The sequence below is a fragment of the Pholis gunnellus genome (genome assembly GCF_910591455.1).
Source record: "Pholis gunnellus genome assembly, chromosome: 5".
Taxonomy (NCBI): Eukaryota; Metazoa; Chordata; class Actinopteri; order Perciformes; family Pholidae; genus Pholis; species Pholis gunnellus.
The window spans coordinates 13,450,396-13,475,115 of NC_136531.1; the positions used below are offsets into that span (position 1 = coordinate 13,450,396).

General features: G+C 40.7%; 1 protein-coding gene across 1 annotated transcript in view; it reads right to left on the reverse strand.

Moving 5' to 3' along the window:
* Positions 1 to 2,704: 2,704 nt before the first annotated feature.
* The window catches only part of LOC306696270 (endonuclease V-like), a 63,209-nt gene continuing 41,193 nt past the window's right edge, over positions 2,705 to 24,720 (reverse strand). The window contains exon 9 of the mRNA XM_079159848.1: positions 2,705 to 3,025. The gene's annotated coding sequence lies outside the window, so the exon portion shown is untranslated. The remainder of the gene's footprint in view (positions 3,026 to 24,720) is intronic.

Sequence of the window (24,720 nt, forward strand, 5' to 3'; positions counted from 1 at the left end):
TTTGGAGCACAAAAAAGGGAAATTGTAAACCTGTACGTTGCCCCTGTGATTCTGTGCAGTCTAGTATCTGTGACAATGTGTCTGCTTACATACTTACTTACATATCGTGGATACGTTTTGTTTGTGTTTCATAAAAAAACTCATCAAACTAAGCTACAAACAGGTGAATCCCATCTGTTATACAGGATCAAATGTCTGGGACTTAGCGTTGCATTGAGACTTGAGTCAGATTTAGAACAAGGCCAGTCTGACTTGCATAGCCACACATCTTAAATATGAAATGATTAGGCCTACTGTACTGAAAGGACTTTGTCATAGATATGGAGAAAAGCACCATAAACACATGCTTTGAATGGTAAATGTTCAAATACACACAGTTGCACACAGAGACATGTTAATATGTTCATGAACTAGCTATCCAGAGTTAGCCAGCTAGCGGTATACAGTATACATTCAGTTGTTGCCCCTTTTATAGGGATTATCAGGCCATTGTGTATAATGTAAGAAATCACAAACTGATGCAGAAATACTGGAAGCAACAATTCACAAAGAAAGAGCATTGAGAGATTAATTACAACGTACCTTCTGTAATTCTTTAAATTCTCCTCTGTGTCTCCACATTGTTGTTGCGTCTCTTTAAAGAGCTAAAGAAATTCGTCATCCAGCTGTGGACTCCTCTTTAAATTCTCTCTGTCCATCTCTGGAGCTCGTCGACTCCAATCAAAAGACGACACTTTGCTCTTCTCTTTACAGATTATCATGGCCCTCGGACGTTTCGCTCGTCGTCCTTTGGCTTTGCTACACATCTGCTCAGAGAAATGTCTCAAGGGCAGCCACACTGTGGAGCATCTTCTCATTTGACCTGGTCAGAGCTTCAAGAGTTTAACTGATGGATTTCTTCAGCGTTTCTTTGATTCTCGTTCCATGCTTTCAGACTTTTTCTTCTTCTCATGATGTTCAGGAATGATACAGATGGGAGATGTCACTGCTCCCAATGATGAAGACAATAATGGTCCAGCACATTCAGTTTCTCCCTCATGTTCTCTTTCTTGCTTCTTTCTCTCTTTGCAAAGGCAAACATTGTTTTTCCCTTGAGAAAACACACTTTATTATTGTTCTGCCTCTTCTTTTGCTATATTTCAATATGTCTTAATGTCCAATATGTAACATAATGTAAAGAAGCAGCTATAAAAAGTCTGTTTACTTAAGCCAAGAAGCAATCGTCAACAATGCAGAATCATTTTGACTCTCCAGATTGTTGGTATCGGCCGGCATTCTCCTCCCCTTCCGCCATCTCCGCTATCTATTTTTAAAGTCGCTACATCCTGAGCTTTGCGAGCCGATTTTGATTGGTTTCAAGAAATACAAACAAGCCAGAGCGTTTATTCCCCCTTTACCAGAATGATGATGTGAGGAGACAGACCTTTCTTTAGCGCTGACACAGCGCTGTGGAGGTAGGTCTGGCCATGGGAGACGACTACTTGGCTAGTTTAATTAAGGACATCACTGTTTTACAATCATTAATGTTATATATCTATATAGATAAATCTATGTTGGTGAATTCAACTCCAAAAGTGAGAAACTAAATGTCAAACCTGTGATGCTTGTTCTTGTATAAAGTGTTAAATGACTCTCATTCTTTTTTACAGCAAGTTACAGGACCACAGCTTTGTAAAACACAATATGGGAAAATCAACGTTTTGCAACACCAAACGAAACCTGGGGGAAAAGAAACAACAATTATAAAGCTAAGAACATTGTAACAAGATAAAAGCAGGTCAGAGTTGATGGTGAACCAAAATAAGCCTGTTTTTTTAAAGAAGGGGGAGAGAAGGGAGGATACAGAGAGGCTGCTGATAGAACAGAGGCAGAGCTGTCAGAGGAGGGTAGCCGGATCGCTGCCCTCTGTCAGAGTCTTCAGGCTCTAAAAAGCAAAAAAGCAAAGATGTCCACCAAAGTTTCAACTGCTCAGGGCCTCTGAAAGTCAGAGAGTGAAAGGCGAGATGGAGGAGAAGATTGAGGGATTGCAGAGGGTAAAACTGTGGTGCAAACAGAGAACAGCAGAGGAGGAAGAAGCTGCCAGACCAGTGAGGTAGAATCCTGTCGTGTTAATACTGCTTATTCATTCGCTTTGTATGACTTGTGAAGAATGCTAAAGTGTTCACAAGGTATCTGGTGATGGGTGATGGTCGTAAAAAAATGCCTGATGAGAGTATTCTTAGTCTCTATTTTGTATCAGTTACTAAACATCTTTTGTGCTTTCAGCAGTATCAATCTGTCCCTACTGTACTGTATCTAAAGTATCTGCAGAGTGTCCTACGCTCTGTACATCCCTCTGACGTGGGGCCAGTCTGCGGTTTCTACCAGCTGATCTTTGACCCCTCCTGCTGATCAGTACTGCCCCATCTGACCACTTCTATTCCTGGCCACCATCCCTGCAGAGTCAGCCCCCTTCCCCCCCCCCTGCCCTTCTTTTTCCGCTCGCCTTGCTGGGAGCCTGGCACATCGGCGCCCTCTGCCAAGTCTGACTCACTTAAAGAGAGACACTCAGTGACAACACATTGGACACAATATGGCCTGGGACTGTGTGTGTGTTATGTTGTTTCCCTTTCCCATACAGCTCACTGTATAATTAAAAATGAAGCACAATTCACACAACCAAGAGATATTCACAGATGACCAGCACTCTGGAGCATACCAGGGACATTTATGATTTATTCATGAGGCTGCCAGTGTAAAAACCTGAGTGACCCAAAAATGTAATGAGAACAGTGTATAAAAAGGAACGGTCCGACCCATATCCAGTCTGAATATGGGGCAAGTACATAAAAAGATAGATTAACTCTATCTTGTTGTTTTAATATTGGCCCAGACTAAAACAGCCCAGACTCTCTCTCTCCTACACACACACACACACACACACACACACACACACACACACACACACACACGACAGACTTTTAGTGGTCTTCTGTACTTGCTGGTCTTCAGAGTTCTTGAGATCGTTCGTTGCATCTTTTTCAGCCTGAAACATGAGAAGAGGATACATATAACACTGTCAACAGTATTCAAGGACAAAGTCACCTGAAAATGGCATTTATTTAGCATTCAGAGACACAAAATCAAGCCTAAGTCTGTGTTAGAGGTCTTCACAAGTTCACCCGAGCCCTAGAATCGGGTCCAGGTCGGGTCTTGTTCTATGGGTCCCAGGTTATTTTAGCCTATTAAGTGGTTTAAAATAAGAAAATTAGACTCAGCTGAGTAAAATCAGCCTCATCCAACCACAACATGTACAGCTCTTATTATGGTGCTGCCTCTTGCACATATTTCACAGGCACATGCTGCAAATCCCTGAAGAACATGAAATATCCTCTTCCACTGTCCTTTTCAAGTTCACTCTTTGTTAACTTCGGTGCTCTACAGGAGAGGAAAATGTGTTACTTAAAATAAATAATTTGACCAGATATTGTTACAATGCATCCTCTTCTCTCAAATATTATAGCTCTGCTATTATTTGAAATAGCCGGATTAAAAAATAACAGGATATAAGACCCTATAAAAATATTTTACCTGTTGTAATTAAGTGCGATATCCTTCATTACCAGCCAGGGAGACATTAAAATCTGCTGTCACTAAGGACCCTCGCCGTGCACATTCTCTTTATGGTGTGTGATCAAAGTTTGATTTATGACTATACTTTTATTTATAGTTTTGTTGGCCTTGACAGCATCATCACTGTTCCAATAAAGTGCAACATTGTGAGGACGCAGCCAAGGGGAGCATGAGTTCTCCTCTACATCTTGCACAGGGTCTCAAATCCCCAAAACATCTCTCCTCTCATAGAACACCATCTCCATGAAACATATCAGCAGAGATAGGAGTGTTTTCCTTGATGAGGAAAGTTGATAAAATGCTCTTAGTCCCGGTTGAAACATGCCTCACTCTGAGGATCTTTGGCCAGTTAGAAGTTTTTTCCTATGCTGAGGCGTTTGATAAATACGGGCCTTGATCCGTTAACGGGAAAGCATACAGATCTGACGGCATAGAAGATGCATTTTAACTCAGAGTTGAGTTTACACCAAGGGGCTTCATCAACGCAGTACTAGACACATCATACTATCACGCCACTGCTATTTCTGTGCCGTAGTAGTAAGAACTAAAGCCTAACAGCAAGGCCCATTAGCAGCCTCCCTCATTATTTTACCCCAAACTGTGGAGGCCCCAGTCTGCCTCCCCAGTCCAGTTAGTTTGGGCCCTACAGCAACAGAACACAAAGCAATTTGCGCTGAATAGCCACCCAGGATATAGTCAGTGCATTACCGAAGCAATCAGCAACAGCACGTAAACTGGAGGAGAGCAACACTGAGCGACAGAGCAGCGGGGAGAAACTAGAATCAGGAAATTCGTGAGAAAGACGGATAAATATTTTTTTAAAAGAGCCAGATGGAGAATGAGATGACAAGCTATTACCATGTTACAGGCGGCCACAGTGCCGTTCAAGGTGCTGAATGGGCAATAAAAGGACAGCATAATAGAGTTGTAATGGCAAGAGAGCGGACTTTACATTAAGGCTGACTCAGGATCAGTTTTAGAGGAAAGGAGATGAGGCCCCCGGCCGTGTCCTCCTGTGCAGCCGTAAGGTGTCCATATCTAATATTAGTTATTAGATATGGACACACTATGTCATGGCTGGTCATTGTGGAGAGGTATCAGTTCTGCTGGTGGGATTTTATGTGCAGAACTGATGGTTTGCGCAAGCTTTGTAGGAAAAAGTCAATTAGGGCTGTTTTGGTTTGCCTTGTATGACAATGCAACTCAGTCGGTTGATCTGGGTTGTTCAATGCCGGGATTAAAAGATAATTCCAGTTTACTGTAACCAGGGTCTTTACTGGCTTTGGCCATCGTCTCTTTGAGTAATAATAACAAGAACCACCAGCAGGAAGACATCCAGATCCCCGTGTTAACCAAACGTATTCCGAAGTGAAAACAAAAGTGTACAGTAAAGTTAACGCACAAACTCTAGTTGTAAATAGTTTATATTTCAACGTGGACCCACCAAACTTGCCATAGCTGGGCATGCACAGTTTTTCTGAACAACGAGGAGCTCGTACCAACATTTTGGGTGCACTTACTTTCAGTTTTACTGTTCCATCAAATAAAGTATTTTAGATAACATGGTTAAATTGGCTTGTTTACAACCAATCTGATTCAATATTCAGTGATTTATTCTTCACATACTCATGTTTCTCAATATGTGCAGTGAAATGTGGGGGCAGAGCATACTGGAGGATGTGGTAAAGTGCTAGTGTTCAATAATAATAATAATAAAAACTAATAGTTTGCTTATAAACCAACCCAACTTATCAAATACTGCATTTTAGTCAGAGGCTCTGCGCTACGACGTTTGGACATGTCCGCGATGGCGTGACACTTTCTGCTCGTTACGTGCATGGTGTGATTGGTGTCTATCCAAAATGAACTTCCAACGTAGGTTCACTTAGCTTTTAGGTTTACTTCTTTATCAGGTTTAGGAAAAGATTGTGGTTAGAGTTCAAATAAGTATGTTAGATAAATAATACCTAATAAGTACGCTTGTTACTTAGCACTAAAATTATGTAAATTATGTAAGTAAGTAAGATTTATTTATAAAGCGCTTTTCACAGACAAAAGTCACAAAGTGCTTAACAGGAGCGGAATTTCAAACATAAACAGCACAATGTGACCATACAATGGCCAATAATTTACAAGAACAGATTGTAAAACATGAAACGTATTTAAGAAAGCACAATAAACAGAAAGTGCACAATTGAAACAGATTAAAAGTCCAAACACCAGACTAAACAGGTATACCTTGAGCTGATTTTTAAACAAAAACACGGAATGTAACAAAAGTGAGGTAAAATAAGTCAACGCTGACTTGGTTTCACATGAGACACAACAGTGGACACATGGGTGAAACATTGTGTCATCCCTACGTGATCTTTCTCACTCTTTATACTTTGTCAGTTGCTCTGACTGTCTAATGATGATGTGGATGGATTTACGTTGGAATTGGTTTCAAACCAGGATCGTCGCATTCAAATCCGATAGGGGTCCTTAGTGCCTTTGTATCCGATGCCACGGGCAACTGACCAAGTGTTGATATATGACGAGCTTGGAGGTAGAACGGGTTGTATAAACAGCCCATGTAGGACGGCGCATTGCATTCCTCCACACATCTGACAGCAGGATGGATCCATCAACCTTTGGTTTCTGGTTCAGGAATGACTGTACAGTCACCATAGGGATGTTATAGTTGACCAGCGCTGCTTTGATTTCACTGATGTTGTCAGAGCTGTATTGGAAACATGTACACAGCTGAGATGATAACCAAAATGAACTCCTGAGGAAGGCCAAATGGACGGAGTGAGATTGTCAGACCCCCAAAGCCAGGTGAGCGGGAGGAGAGAGTTTAACTGTCTCTGGGATTACACCAGTTGTTATCCGTTACATTCATAAGTACGGCGTTATCGCAACCGCTAAGAAGAATAACTAGAACTATAAAACAGGAAGTACTAAACCAGAATGATCCTTTAAGGCCTTCGTCACCACAAATGTTTTCGTAAACAATCAAGCAAATAGCATAGATCTTTAAACGAAAATACACTAACTTCTGTCAAAGGTGATTAATACTTTATGAGGGGAATTGTTCCTTTGTAGTGGTTTCCCCAAACAATTCCTGTTGTCAAAGAATAAAGACACTGCAGCTGATCTGCATCTGAACTGACAGAATGCAGGAGGAGAAAGTACAAAGTGGAAAATAAAGGCGAAGGCATCATTTCCTGCTCTTCCTCTGTGAAATATGAATCTGACGTGATCAGAGACCAAGGATGTGTGTTTTTTTTAAAAGAGATCTGTACATTTCATAGAAGAACTACATGTAATGTTTTACTTTTCAACTCAATATGTTGTAACCGATGTATTATAATTTTTTAGAGACTATGTTGCAAATCGTTGCTTTTAAATGTGCGGAACAAATAATGTGAGATTGGCACCAACAAGTTAAACAAATGGATGTTACCCATTCCAATTTATATTTCCCTGCAGTCCTATCTGGTCTCCCTTAAAATGATCAGTATTTATATTAAAACATTAAAATAGTATAGTACCCCCACTGCTTCCTACAACACATTTTGACATTGCTGCTATTATAAGCCTATTGTTAATAAAAGAGTTTGGAACCAATAGAGTTCACAGTGGGGATTTGATGGCTTATGACTCAGGCAATTAGAGTTGCGGAGTGTTTCTCTAACAGGCTATTATGCATCTTTTCTAATTAGCTTTAAGACATAATGATACATGATGGTGGTACTGCAGGGACGCAACTATAATTATAAACAGGGAACATTTCAATTTCTAGAAATATATTCAAGGTTTACGTATTTACAAACTCATATATGTGAATGTTAGTTTCTTACAGGAGTTTTTTCAGTCCCAAGGGATTCAGCCGATTGATAATGAAAAGCTTTGGGGCCATGTTCACATTCAGTCATTAGTCTTGTTTCTGTATTTTTTGCTCCACTCCTCACTCTACTGTCACACCATGAGCTCAGTGTCAAGCCATATTGTACCATTCCTCTAAAAGGCAGGCCTCTTGTTTCTTAATGGATGAAGGAGGTGGACAACTTGAGTCCCAAAATATTGATGTCGGAGCTACAGGTGACTTCTGAAATAACGAGTCCTAGAAACATACCAAGCTGATTGTCCACGTAGAGCTCGCCTTAAAAGGCCCAGTGTGTACGATTTACTGGCATTTGTGGTGTGATGCAGATTGCAAACCAACTAAATACCCCTCTGCTCACCCCTCCTTTTCCAAACAAATACATTAAGATCTGAATTATTATATATTTTAGATATATGTAAATATTGTTTATAAAGCAGGAACGGTTGTGTTATACAACAACAAAGTCACTATATAAATCATATCTCACTGGAAACAGCTGTAAAATGTTAATAAAATAAATGACACTTCTGAGTGAAGTTTATAAAGAATGAAGAACACAGACATCAGTCAATATCAGTCATTCTGTCCTCCTGGCTGCTTTGTCTCAGAAAGCAGAAACGTTAACAATAAAAATAGCTTTTGGCCGGATGTGCGTGCTGTGCTTGTGTAAACAGCGGAGGTGGCCGATTGACTTAGGTTTCACTTTTGTTTACTTGTCTGTTCTTGTTGAACAGATGTATTGATAAAGTGTGTGTGTTTTATGCCTGTGTGTGTGTGTGTGTGTGTGAGTATCGTTGGAGGAGCTCAGCCCGACAGAGAGAGCAGAACAAATGCGCGCTGCAGCGTGATGATAAATGACATCAAAACATTCAACAGTACTAATTAAAGCACCAGTAACATTGGGGTTTATCAATACTCTGGTAATTTAGCACCAGGGCCTGTTTAATATCGGGTTTCGCAAAGATAATGTAAAATGCGAACGGCTCTTATCAGAGCCAGTGTCCGTTCTGGGCTGCTAGAAACATGTAGAAACAAAGACGACCCGCTCCCTCTATGTAGATATAAATGACAAAAACACTGCGATCCTTAGTTTCAGATCCTTTGCTATGGTGTATTCATTTTGTAACACTAGATTTTCCCGGCACTACTTTGTATGCACTAACCCTTGTATCACATCAGTTCATGCTTATGCTGCAACATCCAACGTTTTGTTTCACTGTTCCCTAATGGTAAGAATCCCATAGACTCTCTATTTAACTGCTATTGCATCTCTGGTTGTGGTTGCAAAGACAGGAAATACAGTAATTTAAAATGTATGATCTCACCCTAATAGCATCACTGCTAGGAAGTATTTCTTACGCCTAATCTGACACCGAAAACTAACAATGCCTGATTAGAATAGGTTGGATTACTGCATTTCCTTCTTAATTCATTTTCCAACTAAAAACACTCATGGACCGCAGCTAATTTAGAGTTATCTTATAAACTTATAAACTTGTTTCAGTATTCAATTCAATGTTCAAAGCTCTGAATGGCCTCGCCCGACACCTCATATCAGACAAGCTCTTAGTTTATGAACCCAGCAGATCTTTCAGGTCTCAAGTTACCAATCTTCTTAGTCTAACTAGAGCTTTCTACTAAACTGATGAGAGCATTTAGCATCGAGCTTAGAGGAGCTTGAACAATATTTAAAAACTGCTTGAAGTCTCACATTTTCACCAAGAAAGCAATTTTACCAGCTTAAATGATTTAATAGCATCCTTTTTGATCCTATATGCAGAGTTTGAGTTTAAGATTTAGACTACAATAGGCCAGATTGTATGTACAGTATGCATTTTATCTTGTCTTGTGTTGAAGTCCATTTACAAAAAAAGCAACCCTTTTATTCAGTTTATTGTTCACATAAAGTACAATTAAGCATTATTTATCTTGTTTATGTATTTTGTTGTATTGTCCTTTTATTGTGTTATTTCCCACAAATGTACTTTTAATTGCATTTGAATTAAATTGTGCTTATTAAAAATAACTTTAAATTGAAAAATACAATATTAAAAGACGCTGTTAAACCTTTCCAAGATAGTTTCAGACACTTGGAGGATTAGAGTTAACTTTCATGAAGCAGTCCTGGAGGCTTGTGGAAGCAGAGAAAGTGAAGAAAGGGTTGACCTCTGACCCTCAGCAGTCAGGTGCACTATCATGACCCGTGTGTCTGTGTTGGACAGCCACGGTCAGCTCTGCTTTCATCTGCTACAGTCCAACTGTCCATCAGACCACATGGACATGTAACCGAGAGAGAAAGCAGCTCAGCTCAACTTATATGGCTATAGCGGAAAACACACAAAAAAGAACAGCCTCCTCCTTAGAATGTCTTTTAGTAATGTTACAACAACCTAAGCTAACAAGCCATGTATGGTGAGGGCAGACACCAAAACCTGACAATTAGTAATGTTCCCTTTTATAAATAAAATACTAGAACGTTCAATCAATCAAACAATTCATTTGTTGTATGAAATCTTACAAGGTACAACTCCAGTGAAACACAATCCCGCCAGCTACTTCAACTTGTGCATTATTCACCATGAAGCACAGCCTTCTCCAAATTCCTCTGATCTGTCAGATTGGTATTTAGAGCATGTGTCCAATGGCACAGTCTATTAACGTCTGTCTATTAGCAGTTCCTGCTATCTTGTTAGAAACTGATGCGGGCACGGAGGTCATCCAGATCATCATGCAACGCCGGCACATTGGCCGGCAGAATGAAATGTGTACATTAACCCCTCAGCATGCCATACCATGTCCAATATTGCATGGAAAGTCTCAAAAAGGCAGCAAAAACCCAAACATGGCAGAGAAGCCAAGATTAGTGACTCGAATTAGCTGAGGTGACACCTTGCAGTCAGCTAGCCGCTGAGACGGCATCCACCTGTCACTCAAAGCGGCCACGCCCTTAATTATATTATATATTATATTATATTATATAAAAATGTCCTCACTGCTTGTTTCAAAGATAGGAAAAATTCAATCTTCCTATTAACTCATCAATTCCTATACTCTTGGCACGTCTTGGCACGTCTCGGCAGTCAATACAAACCCATTATTACATGGTCTGGGAAATTTAAAACATCATCATGCAGTTTGAGTAGCAACTAGGTTTTCCTAATAGCACTTAGGAAACCTGTTTCTGTAATACCAAAAATATAACACATAAAAACATAAACTGAGATCAAATAGGATTTCAGATTTAGGACGTTTTGGAGGTGGATGTGTAGCAGATCATCGAATCAGACTGAGCACAAATACAGGAGTACGTTCACTTAACCTGAAGTGGACCATCTGTGATTCAAATTTCATTTCCACATTAAATAAAAGAAGTGGGAAAAAGACGGTAGTGTGCCAGTATTTCTTCTTTGGGAAGTCGCCATTTTTTGTTTGCCATGAAATTTGGTACAGATATCTACTTTTCCCATAAGAGCACTTGTGATTTCCTTTTGTGTGTAATGTAGTTTATACCTTGAAGTAATATAAAACTAATGACATCAGCCTCAGCTGTACTTTGTGTCTCGCGCTAATTACACAATTAAATTAAATTAAACTAAGATGGTGACAGTGGTAAACATTATACTTGCTAAACATCAACATGTAAAGATTGTCATAATGAGCATATTAGCTTGCTGATGTTTGCGCTCAAAGTTCCGCCTCATAAAGCCACTAGCGTGGTTATAAAGTCTTTACCTAGCGTCGATGGTTGTCTGTTTCCTTGTGCTAGCCCTGTGATCGACTGTCGACCTCTCCAGGACGTGCCCCGCCTCTCGCTCAATGTCAGCTGCCAGGGTTTGGCTCCAGCCCCCTTCAACCCTCTGAAGATAAGCAGTTACAGACAATGGATGGATGACCTTTTCTTTTAATGTATGAAAACTTTTAAGCAATGGTCCTTTCAAATGACACAATTTGTATATTCTGTGTATGTACGTTGAGAGCAAAGTAAAAACCTGAGTCAAATTACTTGTCTGCATACATGGCCAAGAAACTCAAATCTCACTAAAGGTGCTGATATGGGGATTTTTATAATCGATAAGATTAAGTTGAGATGGTGACTTGCATTGGTTTTAGTGTCTTACACATCAAATGTCAATTGTAAGAATGTATGCAAATCCTTTTCTGCACATACCTCCTTGCACCACCTGCATGCAGCTACACTCATAGCAACTGTTCTGTACGGAGTACTTCTGCAAAATCTTTATGCTAATCGGTGAACTTGGTGCAGTCTTGATTTAAATGCCCCTTCCATACAACTCATTAAGAAATAATGAGAGTGACCTACAGGATAATTTACATGATATGTGCAAATAGGCTTTCATTTAGATTAGCATATTAGTCAGTGAGCACAGTTACTAATCATGACAAAATCATTAGGCTACTCTTTGTTTGGTCATTTCAAATGGGCCTCAGTCCTATTTCGGAATAGCAAATGTGAGGCCAACACACAGGAGGAAACACAAAGAAACCCTGTGCAACATACTGTACAGGCCTCAACAGCAGCTGGCTTCTGGATTTATTGATGTGCAAAACTCAATTTACACATGATGACACACCCATGGACACAAACACACACAGCTACTTCTGCAAATGCATGCATACAGAAACATTTGCACACAAAACCCCCTGAAGTCAGCACATTTCTAGATGGTAAACAAGCCTGGGAACTGCTTAGCCATGCTGGTCAGGCTTCAGGCATTACTAGTGCACATAACATGAAGCCACACACACACGCTCACGGGGCTGTAAACATTAGCAATATTTTCCCATTTCCTCTGCAGGGCAGACGGGAGAGCAGTAGATCTTCAGGGGGGGCTGAGCCCTTCACTGGTAATAATCTCCTTTACACTTCATACTGCCAGAGAGATGAATCATGGTGGATGGTGTCACTGTGTGTGAGAGAGGGGAAAGGGGCCCTGATGTGCCATGCGAAGGCTAGCTTTTATGGCCCTTGGGTGTGTGAGTGTGTGTGTCCCTTTGTGTGTGTGTGTGTGTGTGTGTGTGTGTGTGTGTGTGTGTGTGGATTCAGCGGTGCAGAGAGAGAGGCCAAGGATCTTATTCAAACATTGTCAGCAGACCGAAGGTGCAAAGCTGTTTATACTGACGCAGACGAGGTTACCCTGGATTCACAGCGTTTTATGTACAACTAAAAGGTGAAGGAAAATAACAAAAACATACCTTGAAATTTGATTAACAAGCCCTTTTCAAGGCTGATATTTTACTGTTCAAGTAAAGGCGATAAATGTCTGTCTGTAAAAAAGAATACAGTACTTTTAAGAATCTGATCTTTCAGATCGGATAATGTATTATTATTGTTGTGTTCTTACTCCTCTTGTGAATTTCATACAAAAAGAATTACTATTTCCAACTACATGGAACATACATAATATATGTGCAAACCAAACCGTGGCTCTGCTGCACAACAGAATATTAAGTGGCATCTCGCTAGGATTCACACTGACGTTCAAAGTGCAACCAGGCTCCTTCTTTACCTGGGGTTTAAATAAAATGTATGCGTGTATTGCACAGATCTGCATCTCTGCATTTGTGTGTCTGAGTTGGTGGATTCATACAACACACACAGCAGGGTTTGACCTCAAGGTCTTTTCCTTTCATACAATTCCAAAACCTTTCCCCTTTCATCAAAGTTCACCATTTTTTTTATTCAACCTTCAACTAATGAAATAAGTTGAGTAAACCTAACTCACAGTGAGTTCCTTCTGCGATCTATATTCTTTCATTGCTTCATCTGAGAGCAGTCTGATGAAACAGAATCTCATGAAAATGCAGGCGGCTGGTTTGGTCTCATATTCACATGCACCTTTTCAAAGTTTTTTTTATCAGTTTTTATAACAGCAGTAGATTTACGTTGCCCAAAACCACATCAAACATAATATTGGGTTGAATCATAAATATATGAAGACTAAGAATGTGAAAAACTCTTGATTTGTCACATCTTTGGTTTAACTACGCATGCAAATTAAAGTGCGGGGACCACTGAGACGCCAACCTTAATGAAATAGAATTTATGAGTGTATCAGATTCAGCATCAATTCCCCGACTTATACCGTGTGACGTTAGCAGTGACCTGACTGATGAGGACATGGCAGGGTGACAGGGACAGAGACACTTGCTACCTACGCAAACTGCTGCTCTACTTCTGGAGAGAAAAAAACACGGAAACACTTACATTTATGGGCAACATCTGCAGTGTGGTGACAGGCCGAAAGTCAAGATCACAGGGTGAGTTTTTAAGAAATTGTGCCTTCATGATTCAACATGACATCCACAGCACATTTTATAGGAGCTGACGCTTTTGCCGAACATTTATGACAGACATTTATAGGAGCAGTAATACTAAGGGTAGCAGTAGATGCAAGTACATTTACTCAAGTAATAAAGTACAACTAAATCACTGTATAAGGTACACTGATTTAACATCAAATATGTATATGATCTGCTTATACAATACGTATTTTAGTTATCCAACAATTTATAAAGTAATTAAAGCAGCTCCGGGGGTGGGGGGCAGGAGTCCAAAAAAGAGCAAGGTGTGATGACAGAAGGAGTGAACCAAAGTGGAGGAAGAGAGGAAAATGAAGCAAGAATAAAGAGATGTTCAGAATGAGAGAAAGGCAGATGGGATTAGAACATCAGAAAGAGAAAGAAAGGATGTTTGAAGCTGCCTGACATTAAAGTGCAGGCTTTCAAAGGCAGCTGAGCCTCGACACCGTAGGGTGGGATGAGGAGGAGGAAGGGGTGACGAGATGCAAGGTCCCTTTGTTAAACCCCGCCAGTGAAGAGAATTGACATAACGAATAGTACAATCTGTGCACCTAACAATCTGCACCACTGCCTTCTCAGCAGCCAAGATTAATCCTTGTGTACAGTCGTATGCTCTATAACTACGTAACATTATGCCAGGGTGTCATTCATAAATGTATGAACACAGCACATGTTTGCATGCACTGAGAAAAAAATAAACAGATTCGTGTGACATTTGAGTTTGAAGTCAAATATCAACATCACTGATTCACAGCTCATCTCGCCAACGAATCACAGTCTTGCCTCGCCTGTAGTAAGACACCATATTACTCCGATGCAAATGAGCTGTAGCGGGTGTGAGGCATGGAATTGGATGGAGTATCTTCGGGAAAACTCGCAGGCGATACAAGCCTGCGCCACTCATGTCAATCTACACTGCACAAATATGCCCATTAATGCTTATGAATGGCCTGGGAGACGAGGCATTACGGAGGGCTGCGGTGAAAGAGCCCAGAGGCCCTTGGTTCTTTGCAGTGATTAATTATGTGAGTGAGTGAGGGGAGGTCTTTGTGAGTAGGAGTTGCTGGTTTTCCTCCAGTAATGAGTGAGAAGCATATTGTCAAAAAAAAAACATACCCGTGAGCGCACACATACATACAGAGTGTGAAAGGCGAGTGAATGAGCACACGTGTGAGGGGAATAACGACACTGGAGCTGCTGATGGAGGGGTGAGATAAGAGGCTGATGCTGCAGATCAGCATGGGATTATTCCAGGGCTTGAACCTGCTGTGAGCTGCATTCATTATTTGCTCTGGGGTTATCATGTGTGTTTGTGGCCATAAGCGTGTGTGCTTTAATGTGCAGTAGGAATAGTACAATGAAGTGCGTGGGTGTGTCTTTGGATAAATATGACAGACATAAGTCAGGTATCCAGAACAAAAAAAGAAAAGCAACTGCAGATTGTGGAATAGCTAGACAGAGAGCTTGCCAGGTCATACTGAGGTCACAATGCACCACTTCCCTCAGACAATTCTGACCAGATTCCAAATATATTCATTATGCCTTCACTTGACTGTTCAATTATATAGCTATAATGTTTTTAGATACATTTTACACAATAGTTTTTTTTGCCTAAGAATACCGGAATAAGCCTGTAAAATAACCGTTTTTGCATGTATTTTTGGTAAATAAATATTCATCTGCAGTTTTCTGTAGGAAATCATGACATGGTCAAGCTATGTTTTAGTCAAATTATTGATGACTGCTTTCACTTAACAATACAACAATATAAGTGTGCTATTTTCAACAATTTGTTGATCTGAATTAGAAACGTATTTAGATGCTACACAGACACAAAGACAGCCTGAAAAAGACCGAGACAGACCAACCCAGGGCTCGTAACAGACATGTTTGACTAGTCGCGAGGTTTTGAAGCAGTAGGCTAGTCAACATAGCTCTAATATACTATTTTTTACTGCAGTAAAAACTTAATTGTGGCCATAATAACTGAAAATGTACAGATTGTAAAGCCCACTTAGGAACATTTGTGATATTGAGCTATACAAATAAAGTTGAATTGAAATTAACTGAATCATGCTTTGTCATAAATCCAAAAGTGATCCATTTCATTCCATACAATGTTTATAATACTGATAAATTAGGTAATATTATGCACAAAGAATTGTTATAAACGTAGCGAAAAAACAAATTACTGTGTTTACAACTACTGTAAATCTGGTTGATATTAGCTAATATAATAATGATATTAAACACAAGTAGGGACCACTGCCCACAATGCAGACCAGTGATTTTAGCACTCGTCTACTCGACTAGTTGAGCAAACCTCCACCAGACAGAAAGAAAAACATGACTAGAAAACCAGATGAATAGACAAACAGTACTTTATTCAGTGAGTGATGCTTGGCTCAGTTCACTGTGTTAAGGCGCTCTGAAGTGCTCTGGGCAGATGTCTATCTAATGCTCTCTGTAGGATTATTAGTATTCAACAGCATCAGCCAACTCTGATCAATTTGCACAAATACACACCTACACAAACATACGCATGAAGATAAACAAATCATCTTTCCAGTTATTATTTTTGTGAATGAGCCTGGGAGTTTAAAAGAGAAGCTGATTACTTTTCATGGAACAAAAAGCAGAAACAGGGCTTTGAAGAATCCTGAGCAATCCTAATGGATCATGGTGTCTGACAATTCTCAAACCAAAGCAGTTTGAGGGAGGATACTGTATCAACAAAAACTCTTGCTAACAGTTCCTTGGCTTTATTAAACACCACAATTATTTTTTGGATGAAATAAAGTTAATTAATTAATTAAGTTTTCCTGAGGGTGGTACTTGAGGAAAAGGCCTGGAGGTAACCAAAATCAAAATGAAAGTGGGAACCAATTACACCAGAATCACAATATTGCCTGTAGCTGTGGGGTTTCTTCTTCTTCAAGGCTGGATTACCAATAAGGCAAAGAGGCCAACTGCCCTGGATACCCCAGATCCCCAGAAGCCACAGGTTCATTGTGTAGCAACTGAGGTAATTGTAACTTTGTTTGGGAAAAGCACCACTGAGTCACAGTTTTAAGACGTCCTATATTTTTGTTTTGTGCTTAAATGTGGTATATTGTCAAATTAAGACACGACAAATCTGGAGTCATGTAATATTTCATCATTGGAATACAGTGCAGTGTTTTCCATTAATTCATCATTCGCGTCATCACCTTTCATATTTAGACAATCAATAGGTTTATGATTAAACTGTTTACTAGAGCACAATGGTGGTAGAAGTACTCAGATCTTTTATTTAAGTAAAAGTAAAAATACTCCTTTGAAAGTAAAAGTCCTGCTTTCAAAATGTTACGTATAATTATTGATGCATGACTTTATTGTTGCAGCTGTTAAAAGTGAAGCTACTTTAACTACTTTATAATGATATCCTTCTGACAGATACGTCATAGCCTAACTAGTAGATAATAAATAAATGTAGTGAAGTTACAAGTACAATATTTCCCTCTGAGATGTAGCGGACTAGAAATATAAAGTAGCAAGAAATTAAAATATTAAAGTACCTCAAAATTGTATTTAAGTACAACACTTGAGAAGCGTAAAGTACTTAGTTATATACCACCACTGCTAGAACAAGTGCAATAAGTACATAGATCTAGCCACCTAATTTTGCTCCCAAAGTGCACCAGATTGATTCATTTAACTTTAAAATGTGCAATATTTTCTACCCAGAGAACCTCATAGAGGGTCAGAGGTTCACCCACCGCATTCTCACAGAATCCTGGGGGAAACATTTAGAATTACAATGATATTAGACTATTTTCTGATCTGGGTTGTGGGGGCCCAGCAGCACATGTTTTGCCCCAGGGCCCCCCCCAACAGGTTAGTCAAGCAATGAGGACATCCTGCTGTGGACTAAAGTGTTGATTTAGACTCAATACACGGACTGTGTACCCTTTGTTACACCCTACATACTATCAGTTCCTATAAAAATGAATTTAACACTCCGATCATGGTTACAATTCAGATCTGGCCAAGCTTTCACACACAGTTAAACATTACACAAAGAAGCTGGTCATTAATGGCTTAACACTCCAGCCAGTGGGAAAGGCTTCTGAGAGCGTTAATCCCACTCCTGACGAAGCCGAGCATCGCTGCTGACTAAAGCCCCTCACAAGCGGGAGCGCAGTGGCCCGCTGGCAGCGACGATGGAGTTACTGAGCAGGGGTAGACTTCACATAACAGCCACTCAATGAAAACAAAAGCCCTGGCCCAGAATGCTGAGACTCTCTTCTTGCAGAAAAATCTAATAACCGATGTTCGCAGCATCTCCTCTGCCTCGTCCAAGGATGACGCGTCCTTATTACAATAGATCGGCCCCAATTGATTTATCTTTAGGAGCCTCACAGAAAAAAAGGCCCCATTGATTTTCTGGTTTACAGCGAGGGCATTTAAGAAGTTTGTGGATGCAAAGACACCTGTTCAGCTTGTTTGCAGTGGGAAGGACACACAAGTTTGATGGTTTAAATGGGTGTGCTTTGTGCCAGGGCTTCTATTGGAGATAAACAAGGCCATTTGTCTGGTACTGCAGCGGCTCACCTGTCATTATAACTCAAGTGCCAGGCGGTGTCGGCACGGTCATCTATCAATCACACATGTCAGGATGCCACAACAGAACAAGGCGCTGCTGACAAAAGGTGAAGATACACCGTCGCCGGAGACACATTTTGTCAGTTTTAGAGTGAATAGAAATACAAAACACACACACAGTGCTTCTGTTCAGATTTAACCTTGCAGAAAGTGCCTCAAAGTGTATGAATGAATGCTAAGCTTCAATTTAACCTTACTCCAATACACATTTACATTTGCATCATCATTCTGTTGCAACTGCGACTAAGGTTCTTGCCAGAGTGACATGACATTGAACACAACAACTGCATCAGTATGGAAGTTATTGGGAAGGACTAGTGATGTCACAATACCAGAAAGTTAGTAGTAAATACCAATACCAATGAAATTCCAAAACTCTCGAAAGCCAATCAGTTCACAGCCAAGTTACAAACAAAAAGAAAACAATAAATAACACGTACATCAACCCCTTTATTACCGTTTGCATACTTTGCATAATGTATTATTAATCCCTGATGATGTGCCTCAAGTTTCTTTCGAAAAACTAAATTATTTACATTTCATTAAATTTGAACATGATAATGTGGTAATTTACCTTCACTCAATACTCACAATCACTGAATAGAGCTTGAATGCATCATAATATAACTCAATGCAACCTCTGTATATTGGTTAGCTCTGTTATTTAGCCAAGCAGGACTGTGCTGCCCACCAACCACTAACAACTGACGTTAACCAGCTCTCTTCCTGCCGATTTTTAAAAGAGATCTGTTGTTTACAATGTAGCATCAGAGAAATGTTCTATGAAGACAGAAGGCTACACCATTAGTCTCTAGCCCTGATGCCTACTGTACCTGTGGTACCATAGAACAATGAGAACAGTTACGTTTTCTGAATTTTGGCATTGACTTAGTACCGAAGCATCAGTTCCCTTGTGAGGGACTGAGCAGTAATAGCTAAACAGATCATCACGACCGGTTTGTTGAATACTGAAATCACAATCCCATAAAATCATGATGCAACTCAACAGAAACTTTGAGAAACATTAGACTTTCCCCTACTCTAAAATATCCTCATCTTTCTCTCCATGCCCCTAGTTTATAGCACAGGATTTCTCAAGCCTAACTTAAGAAAACCCTGATGACTTCATTTTCTCAGAAAAATCAAAGCTCTCTCAGAGCCACAGGACACATTATACAACATTATACAACTGTTCTCACACCTTGACCTTCACGTTTAAAATGTGGATTGACCCTTTCATTTGACAAAAAACTGCTCTAAAAATATGCCTTTCTTAACATGAAAGGAGTTTGTCATGTTAAGGATATACAGTATGTACTGCAAATATTACTGTAAATAATACAGTAACAAACATGCGACCACTGCCTACAATCAAATTAAATCAATTAGGTTGCCTGTTTGTTAACCACTAAAAAGTGAATCATTGCGTTTCCATCAAGTACACCTTTATAGAATATATTGGAGGTGACAAGATGACATATTTAACCAGAAACTCTGATGCATCAAAGCGTTTCATTGCTGCTTCACACCTTATGTTTTATAAATGAATGTCACTGTTGTGTTGTTTTTGTCAGCCGCTATGGTTATGACAGGGGTGTCATGTAACAAGGGACCCTCTTTGTCCTGGATTCTTTCTTCTTTATACTCTGTGGCAAAGTTGAGGTACGTAACGGTGAGTGGCTACATGACATTCATGCTTTGTCTACAGTACAGTGAGCAGAAGCAGTTAGACCATAACGTCAAAGTGTATTAGAAAAATCTGCTGTGGCCAACTATAACTACATCTCTTTCTCTAAATGCCAATTTCTCCACTTCAGCCTAGTGTAACAACTTTTTGACAATATTACAGCTTGTTTCTCTCAACTGTTTAGAGTTTCTCAGTTATAATTAAACCCACTCTGGAGATTATTGGCTCTGAAACTATTGTTTTTGGGAGACAGGAGCAAATGACAGGATGCTGAATATGGCTGAAGTAAATCATGTTGGTGCGATATAATAATCCATCTTTTACTTCAACAGACAATTAAGATTTTTCCCCTCAATAAATGGAAAGAGTGGTTCATCAGTACATAAAGCTCCAGGCCAAGCATGACTACCCCTCACTGACATCATCTGCCAGCAGGATACAAAAGTCATGAGGAAAAGGTCAATGCATGATGGGAGTGCAGACAAAGTGAACACTGTATTGATTAACTCATCCATGTGTCTTTCTACAGCTTTGAGTCATCTACAGACACTTCTCCTGCTGTAGTGATGTCACTGTCAAGCCAATTTTAAGTGAACTTTGGAAATGTAACAAAAAAAGAAATGGGAATTAGAATTGTTTTTAATTAAGTGGCAACCCTCGGTGCTGAGAGACGAAGCCAACAAATGAGTGACAAAAACTGCAGTTTATAGACCCCCATGCCCAACTTAACAGCAGAAATAAAAATGGGTTGAGTCTCTATAGCTAATTTCCCCGTTCATGGCAACTGTACAGGGCTTGAAATTATATTTGAGGCTTAAAGTTAGGCATAATTAGCGTGTGGCCGTTTTGAGTGACAGGTGGGGGCTGTCACAGGTCGCTAGTTGTCTGCTCTGCTGCACCCAAGCCGCCTAAGCTCCACTGACCACCTCTTTGCCTGTTTTTGGATTAGCCGGGAGTTAGGCTGTTAGGGTTAGGGTTAGGGTTAGGGTTAACCCTAACCCTAACCCTAACCCTAGCTGCCTCACAGTGGTTACAGTCAAGGCTGCAGGAAATGACGGCATCATTGTGATGGGGTGCTGGTGGGAAACAGAGACACCATTTCTACTGCCTATGAGCAGCTAAAGGGATTAAAAAAGAAATGATTGTAATACTCTTGCTTTCCACCTTTTTCATACCTGAGTCTCAGCATGACTACTTGAGGTTTACTGGAATCCTTCTGAAGGAATAAGTATCTGTCAGTATATTGAACTGAAAATGAGTTTAAACTTTATTCCACTGAAATAAAACTGATTAGCTCTTATTCTTCAGCGCACAGTGATTTTCTCATTGGCAAACTGCATCTACCCGTCTGTCAAAAGCTAAATGAAGCAATGTTTGCTGCCGCTTGTTTTCTCCATCTGCCCACTCACCAGACCCCACCCACCCGGTTTACCTTCCCTCTGTCTTCCCATCTCTCATTCCTGGGGCTCAGCGATTGTTCTTGTTATCGCTGAGGAGTGCACGGGGGTTTTGTGTCAGTGCGTATGTGTTTGACGACGAGGCTGCGCTGGTGAAAAATGAGGCAGTTGGTGGCAATTCATCAACACTTGAGCGGCGTTCTGGCAGAGGGAGGCGAGGCCGCGCAAAACACGACACTGAGGGTTTGTGTGAGGCCGGGCATGATGAAATGGATGCGGTTTCTCCTCCGCTGCCTCAGACAGACAGTAGGGAGGATAGATGAAGAGGGAAAAAGAGAGGGGAGGGGAGGGGGAAGGGTCTTTCCTGTATCTGCAGGCTTCCACTTCCACATCAAGCATTGGGATTTTCTCCCGCAGCTACTCCTTCCACATCATCCCCATCTCCCTCCTCCTTCCCCTCTCATCCTAGGGAGTCCATCTTTAAAGGGTTTGCTCTTGCAGCACACATTTATTTTTTATTTTTTGTATCTTTCCTGTGTAATTTGTATTGTTGTTGGCGTGGAAACAGATGACAGAATGCCGAAACAGGGAATGAAACCCTTTCACAGTCCAATGATGCCATGTCAACACTCCCCCTCGCTCCTTTAACTTTCAAACCATCTCTTGATTAATCTTCCTCCCTATTTATTACCTGTGCTCTCAACCCCCTAAATCAGCACACACACGCACAAACCCTCTTGCCGCCCCTATGATTTCTGACCTTTTTGCAATATACCTCCTTCCATATCATCTCCTCTCCCAAACCACCTCTTCATTGCATAAACACACAAGTACACACAGATATCGTGTACACACACACACACACACACACAAACAGAGTAGCTGTACTATGCCGGCCCCCCACTCGTTGCCTGCAGCTGCCTCAGGCACACTGTGGAGCTCTCTCCACTGGGAGGGACACATGGTGGGAAAGATGCATCATGGCAAGTGATAAAAAGCTGCAAAAAAAAAAAGGACAAAAACATGGACACCAAAATTCCCGGGGAGCTGATTAATAAAAAAACAAAAATCCTCTTGGCTGAAAGTTGTCCTTCACCAGTTCAAAATTACTGATGACTCCATCTGTTAATATCTCAACAGAAAGCATAATGTGCCAAACATTTTATCTTGCTGCCAGATAAGGGAGGAGCCACACACAACTGTTTAAAGAGGGCTGAATATATACAAAGCACAGACATGTTTTGTTGAAGCCGAGGAAGTGAAACGGGAACAACCGGGGAAACAATAGGTGAAGAAGGTATAACAAGGACAAGTAAGAAACGCAAACCAGAGAACAATAGATAACACACAGGATGATTCTTAAGTGGAGAAAACGGCTTTATCGTAGCTCCAGCTTCGATTTCGACACCAAATGAAACAAGGAGCATTTTCTGCATTATGTTTATGCACATACAGAGAGAACGAGAACAAGATAACTGTGGAGGAAACAGCACAGCAAACAGTTATGATAAAATAACAAAAAAACAACTTTGCACATGGCGCACAAACAGCATGTGATAAAATGCATTTCACACAAGGATCCCGGGGTCTAAGGAAAAAGCAAAGGGCTCTTCCAACGACAAGCTGTGCTGTCTTGCTACAGTGTTGCTACTGCAGCATATAAAACTGTTTGATTTGATACTGCCAGAATAAATGGACTCTCCATGTTTTTGCTTTTTAATTCAAGAGACTCCAAAAAGAACAACTAACAAACAAAAATTGACTTTCAATGGCAGAAATGTTCCCTTGAATAAAATTATTTCAAAGCAACATTAATTAGTGTTTTTTGCCACCAAAAGCTTCACATACCACAAACGTTTGGCTTTATAAAGTTGTTTCGACGAACATAGCTGCGTGTTGCTGCTGGAAATAGGGTCCTGGGAGACCTGTGGAGAATCACAAAGCTCTGTGATGATTCTCTGTAGGTTCGTCACTACGAATGACCTTGTTCACTTGATATGTAGTCATTTGATCTACTGTTATTTTTTTCATTGTTCCCCAATCCATCCATCCATCCATCCATCCATCCATCCATCCATCATCTTTCCGTTTATTCGAGGCTGGGTCACAGGGGCATTAGGCTTAGCAGGGTAACACCCCTCTTCCCAGCAACGCTTTCCAGCTTTTCTTTGGGAACCCGGAGGCGTTTCCCAGGCCAGACGAGATATACAATCCCTCCAGCGTGTTCTGACTTTGGGACTATGTGACAATGGTATTCGAATCTGACTCACATATAATAAAAACTCTGAAGAGAGGCGTTCAGGAAGCATCCTGATCAGATGCCCAAAACACCTCAGCTGGCCCCTTTTGACACAAGGGAGCAGTGGCTCTGCTCCTGAGCTCCTCACCCTATCTCTAAGGCTAAGCCCCGCCACCGAAGGAAGCTCATTTTGACTTGTTGTATCCGCAATCCCATTCTTTCAGTCACTACCCAAAGCTCATGACCATAGGTGAGGGGCGGAAAGTAGATAGACTGGTAAATCGAGAGCTTTGCCGTACGGTCCGGTAAAACACCCACATCACTGGTGGAGCCACACTAAACGGCCTGTCCATCTCACGCTCCATTTTACCCTCACTCATGAACAAGACCAAGGGAAATTGGAACGCCCTTGCTCTGGGCAGTGACTCACTCCCAACACAGCGGGTACAAACCACCGTTCTCCGGCAGAGAACCATGGCCACATACTTGGAGGTACTGACTCTCATCTGAGCTGTTTGAGACAAAAACGGGAGTGGAGAACAGAGAGACGGAGAGCGAAAATATTATTAAAGCTTTGTGCCCCTGAGTCACCTGGACATGTTTTATTTACTGTCCCTTTGATACAGAATTGGCATCCGTACGGTTTGCTCCACAGTCTGGGTCAGTCTGGGCCGAGCACCTGGGCCACGCACGCACACACAAAATGCTTTAGTAGACTTTGAGATACTGGGTTGACTTATAGTAAGTATTTAACCATAATCAATCAATTCTACCCTTTTACATTTTTAAATCTAAATTAAAACATTACTTCTCTTAGAAATTAAAAGTTGAATTCATAAGCAATAAAACTAACCGTTCTAACTTCTTAGGGGTGTTGCTGTCATAGTCGTATGTGGTCTGGTGAAGCTTATGGTGGCTGATGTTAGCCAACTTTAACTAACACTGCTGA